Consider the following 6,298-nt stretch of genomic DNA (forward strand, 5'->3'; position numbering starts at 1 on the left):
CTTTGAGGCCTTTCCTCCTCTTCCCTGTGGTGCAGTTTATATGCACATGGGCATCTCTTCATGCCCCTTGCAGGACTCTCCTGAGTGCAAAACTCTTTCCCAGAAATAAGCAGTAAATCCCGTTGGCTTGTCACAGATGGTTCTTTGTTGTACTGCTTCTGTGGCAACTGAGGGATTGGGGTGGGTGAAGGAAATTTTTGGCAGCTCTGAAGGGCACACTCAGGGAGAAGAGGCTTCTGGTCTTGGGAGAAATTCCTGCAGACTCAGCCCTGGTGGAAGTAGGTGACTGTAGTGTGTGTCTGTAAAGTGGAGTGTTGAGCCTCTTGGTCAGCTAAGAAAAGATGAAGAGAAAATGCTTCCAGCTGAAAATACCTGAATGTGTTGTGCATGGCCAGTCTTAACCCAGTCCAACCCCAGGCTGATAATATGCTGCTAGATTTTGAGCCAATCTGCTAGCCTCTGTTTTCCTGCTTGAGTTGGACATTGCACTCGTCAAGAAGAATAAATCTGTAGGTGATTCATGGGGTGTATTAGCTGCCTAGCACCCAATCCAAGTAAGCTGGGGAAGGGGATGCTCTTGCTGCTGAGGGCTAGGTCTGCAATAGGTGAATGGAGAAGCTAGTATGGCCTTGTTGTCTTCCTGTCTTGTTGAAAGTGAACCCTGCAGGTGGGGAATGAAAACGAGATACTTATTTTCTGGTTGTTGCTTTTGAGAGTAAGTATGGGGATCATTTTACTGAAGATTCCAGTGCTGAGCAGGAGACCTCTCCTGGCTATAACTCAACCACACCTGCCTTCGGTTCCTTGCATCTCATGGAGGTAAGGAGCACAAGTAATAACAGTATAGTTACTGGGCTGTAAACAATTACAGTGACATGTGCATTGGTTTGTCTTGCATCTGTCTTGGATATGGTTTGTTCTGCAAGAGTACAGAAAAGTTGCCTCACAGAAACTACAGAGCCAGGAACTGAGGTGGACTTAATTCACACACACTGTGTTTTTTTGACTGCTGGGGTGCAAGACGTCATCTTTGGGTTCTGGAGTGGTGTGGGATTGTATTTCAGAGTAACAGCTGCTGTTTTAATATAAAAAATTGCAATATGAGAATTAATTTTCCAGTTGCTTCCATTTAATGTTTGTTAAGAATTCAAATATTTCAGGGTTGGCATTGAAACTGAGCTCCCACAGGAGTTGCACACAGCAGCAGTGTCTGCTCTGGGCAGCAAGCAGGTTTGGGATTAGGTTTGGGCAAGAAAAAAAATGCAGTGACATAAGCTTTCAGGTTTGCCTTAGCACAGTTTCTGTGTAAACAACTGTCAGTCCCTTCTGTTAGTCCTGAAATAAATAACTTGTAAAATAAGATGATTGCTTTAGAACATCAACAGTGAGTAACTGGGTTTGTTGGTTTTTTTTGGTTTTTTTTTCCCAAAAGTGAACAGTGAAGAGGGTGACTTGGCAAAGGTGAACGGGATTATTTAGCCTGCTGGAGCCAGGACTACTTGCACAAGCTGAGCTCTGAGCAAACTGAGGGGGAGTGCTACAGGTCACAGCTCCTCCTGGTGAGCTTCAATCTTCTGCAGTGCAAGGGTGAAATATGTCACCACTCAGAAAAAGGGGAGCTCAGCTCTGCCACTCCTAGGCAGCACTTTTTTCCTTTTTTCAATGCTGGAAAAGTTAAAAGGTTTGAACAAAGATGCTAGTGGTATTTGCCCATAAACTGGGTAGAGGAGCTTGGGGTGAAGGGAAATGAAAAAGCTTTGGAAGGTGGAGGTCAGGTTAGCTGCTAAAAACTTCCTCTTCAGTAGTGCTGTAAAAGCACTGTGCTCTTCCATCCTGGGAGCTGATAAATATCAAATTTCCAGTCCTACTTGACAGAGTAATGAGTTCAGTGTGATGTTTTTGCATTAAGGCAGTGTTTAGTGTAGTCCATTAACCCTTAGTGTAGCAGTCTGTTAGCTGCTCTTGGAAGGCTTTGGGGAATCTGATTGCAGTCAGTAGAGGTGGCGTGTTAATTTTTTTCAAAGTTATCTTTGTCTCTAGGACTGTCAGGTCTAAGGTGAATGCTCACACTGCTCGGTTCAGCCTATTCCTCCTTTACTCCCAAGTGCTTCACACTTGGACTTTGTCATCCTGGCAAAGCTGAGATGGTTTTGGGCCCCTGAGCCCTTCCATGTTTGAGGGTAGGAGGGCTGGGAAGGGACCATCCTCAAGGAAGAACAGAGACCATGAATGTGAGAAGCTTAACTTATTGTAGTAATGGGTGGGTAACTTCAAGCAGGAGTTGCAGAATTGCTGCTCAGATGGTCTCATTGTCTGCTGTTCCTGGCTTCTCTCTACAGACACCTCAGTTTCTCAGTCTTTAAAAGCACAGATAACACATCCTTTGTAAACTTTTCTGAGGTGGAAAGCCCTGAGAGACTGATTGCTCTTCAGACTGAGACTGAAACCCTGGGCGGGGAATGACTGTAGAAAATGCTTGTGATTACAGTTGCTTTAGCCTAGAGAATAAGTAGTGAGAAAGAGTTTGGAAAACCTTGCCATACATTTCCTGAGCCAGGTACATAATTAAGAAAGTAGTTAGTCATGAAGTAATTAACAGGTAAAATAGCAGGTTATTAATCTGGCAAACCATGTCTTAACTTTGTTTTTCTAACTTCAGAGAGCTCTAAAAAGACTGGTTTTCTTTTACAACTTCCACATTTCATTAACATTGTTGATTTCAAATCCTGTTTGCTGGACAGAGTGGAGAGTGTAGGGAAGGGCCAGTTCCTCAGCATGTGTAGAGGGACAGCTGCTGTTCACCCTTTGGCATCACAGCACATTCCCTGCTGGAAGCCTTCTTCTGACAGCAACCTCTCCCTTAAAAACATGGCTGCATTGCCTCCCAGCAGCAACATGGCATAATAAAGATGAAAAAGAGCAAGAAGTTGAAATATCTCTTTTGTAAGCAACATTTTAAAAACTCTCCCTCATACTTCAAAGAAACTAAAAGCTAAAGAGCTTAGCCCCACCAGTTTAAACTGTGTGCATTTATTAGTAATAATAATACCAATACCTGCAGTGGTTGAAACTTCTCTAACACTAATAATTTCCATCATTACTGTGTTGCCAGGAGGCTGTGATATTCTTGTATTGGATGTGACACCCAGGAGGAGACCAGCTCCTGTCAAAGGCTGTAGGAGAGCCTAAAGGTAGAAGCTGCAGTTGCCCTCCTCTCCAAGAGGGTGGTGCTGGTGCCAGAGTGCATTCTCCTTGCTCTTGTTTCTAGCTTGCTGCTATGGCCAGGTGGGCACTGTTCACGTACTAGATGACACTGTGCTGTGCTGCTGCTGCAGTAGTGATGGGTGTGTATTGCCAGCTCACAGCAGGACGCCCAGCTCAGTGCTGTGCTGTCCTCTCTTTTCTTCAGATCATGCTCAAAGGATGCTAATTTTTGCTTTCAAGATCATGGTGAAGATAATGCATACAGACTGGAAGAAATATTGGGCCCTGTCTGGGATACATGTGCCATGCATTGTACATGAACACAGCGTCATTTCCATTCCAACATGCTGCCAATGCACAATCAACCCTGATCTGAGGATTATCTTCCCCAAGCCTTTTTGGATTGCTGAGTCCATGGCATCTCCCCTGAATGTTGGATCTGGGCTCCTAATGCACCATGTTCCCTGTAATTAAGTGTATAAGCTCCTGAAGGGTGTTTGTGCAATAGAGGGAGTGAATCAGATGATTTTTCTTTGGGGCACTGAGCACCTGGAGCCTGTGGCCATCAATTAATTACACTGGCTGTGAGCCACCCTGTCCTAGACAGAAGGGCTGGGTTTGTCTCCTTGGATCACAGGCAGCATTTGTTTCACTTCCAGACTAATGCGTGCCGGCTGGTTTGGGATCAGAACAGGTGGTGAAGGGGGAAGGCAGGGATGTATCTTTTTCTGTATCTGACCATCCTGGGCTATTCTCCCTTCCTGAAATTATTGCAGTGAGGACACTGCAGCTGGCTTGTTCAGGGCTCTGCTGGCAGCTGTGTGCCCATGGGAAGCACAGCCCTGTGTCACCTTTGTCCCTTCTTGCCCCTGGACCGGGCTGGCTGCTGGCTGTCCCCAGTAGCAATGGGGCTCTGGGGGCACAGGGCACTGTCAGTCCCTCAGAGAAGCAGTGCCACCCTTAATGCTCCACTTTGGGCTTAAAAAAGCCCCCAAACCAAAACAACAACAACAAAACCATCAACCAAAGAAAAGCCCCCAAACCCCTCTAAATCCATTCTGAGGCTAAATTATTGCATTTGAACAGTTTTCTTCTGGTTTTGGGATGTTTTTTTTTTCCTGTTGGTAGTTCTTAACAGTGTCCTCTAAGCAGCAGGGCCAAGCAGAGGGGCTGAACAGGAGACTTCCCTGCCTGGCTGGCCTCTGCACAAGGCAATGAGGTTCCTCGTGAACCTCAGCAGGAGGTTCCTCATGTCCTCCTGTCCCCGTATCCCCCTGTTCCATGTCCTACTTCCCCGTGTTCCCTTCTCCTGCTGTCCCCATATCCTCCTGCCTCCCTGTCCCCCTCTCCCCAGATCCCCTGTCACCATATCCTGCTGTCCCCATACCCGTACCCCTGTCCCCATCACCCTGTATCTTCTTGTCCCGCTCTCCCTGCCCCTTATCTTCCTGACCTTGTCCCCATATCCCGCTGCCCCCCGTCCTCATATCCCCCGTCTCCCCACATCCCACTGTCCTTGTCACCCTCTTCCCTGTCCCCATCTCCCTGTACCTACTTGTCCCTCTCTCCCCCTTTCCCATATCTTCCTGTCTGCATCCCTATTTCCCCTGTACCCCTTTCCCCACATCCTCCTGTCCTCATGTCCCTCTATCCCTATATCCCCGGCTGCCCTATCCCTGTATCCCTATATCCCGCTGTCCCTACATCCCCCTATCCCCCTCTGCCCATGTTCCGGCGGATCCGTCCCTCAGGCGCGGGCGCGGCGCGGCCGCAGCGCCCCCTGGCGGCCCTGCGCGCACGGCGCAGCCCGCTGCCGGTCCCTCAGCCGGTCCCTCAGCCGGTGCCTCAGCCGGTGCCTCAGCCGGTCCCTGGTGCGGGAGCACGAAAACACCGGGGATCAGCACATCCCCCGCTCCTGCGGGACGGGGGTCCCCACCCAGGAGACGGAGGAGCCGGTAGACGGATGTACCTCCAAGCCGAAACACCACCACGCGTCCCTAGCCAAGGTCAGCAGGGCGATGAGTAGCAGGTGATGGGGCCAGAGAGAATGTCTCATGTGGTAAGAAAGGAAGGTTGAAAACAACTCATAACCATTAGTCATCAAAAAAAGTGTTTGGATAGCAGTTCTTGAAAACATTTCCCTGTGAATACGCCATCCTAGAGCTGCACGTTCATTCAGAATCCCTGCCGTGAAGCCTCCGTGTGTGGAGAATGCTGTCTTCCCCTCTTCAGGCAGAGACAACTGGCAGCAGCTAAGCAGGTCAGGCTTAAAAAGCACAGGAATAGGTGTGTACAACACTGAATAATAACCAGAGCATTGGGCTACAAGGTGCCTTTTGGTGTCTGCTTGGATCACAAATTATCGTTCTGACTACAGAACAGGGAAACCTTGCACAGAAAACATAGCCAAGGCCTGAAATATTGTGTTGAAGGATTTTAGATCCAGGTATTTTGCTTAAGTGGTCATTGCCTGTTGTTTTGACTGGGATGACTTGTTAGGCCAGACCTGGAGTAATACCCTTGTCCTCAGTGACCAAGTCACTCTGGAAATACAGAGGAAAAATAAGGAAGCAGGGAAAAACTGAAGCAAAACAAAGTGTATTTAACCACATGTATCTGAAGCTTCAAGCTGGACCCATTCTTCCTGTGTCTGTTTCCTTTGCTGTATAGCCAATCTCCCTTTTTCTCAGCTACAAAATTCCTCTCTTGGGACAGGGCGGGGGAAAGATAATTGCTGTCTGCTGCCCTCCCCCAGGATCCTGGGGAAGCCTCATTCACCCTCCCTGACTGCAGGTGTGTGGTATGGGCTGTCACAGCTTATCAAATGATACAATCCCCAGCACCCTGCTCCAGGAGGTTTGTCTGCACCTCACCTTGGAGCTCGTCTCTTTGGGCTCAGCTCTGTCTGAGCGTGTTCAGTTAAGCCCGGTGTACGTTTGCTACATCCAAAAGCTGGTATTCAAATATAAGACCAAAAACCAAGCACCGAGGGGAGGAATTCTGCTGCTGGTTACCCAGCTATGTGGCCAACATTCCCGTGCAGTGAACACAGAGAAAATAACAGCACAATCCAGCTGCTTGAGAACTTATAGGA

Source organism: Onychostruthus taczanowskii, unplaced genomic scaffold (assembly GCF_017590055.1).
Source record: "Onychostruthus taczanowskii isolate IOZ18803 unplaced genomic scaffold, ASM1759005v1 scaffold45, whole genome shotgun sequence".
In the NCBI taxonomy this organism is placed as follows: Eukaryota; Metazoa; Chordata; class Aves; order Passeriformes; family Passeridae; genus Onychostruthus; species Onychostruthus taczanowskii.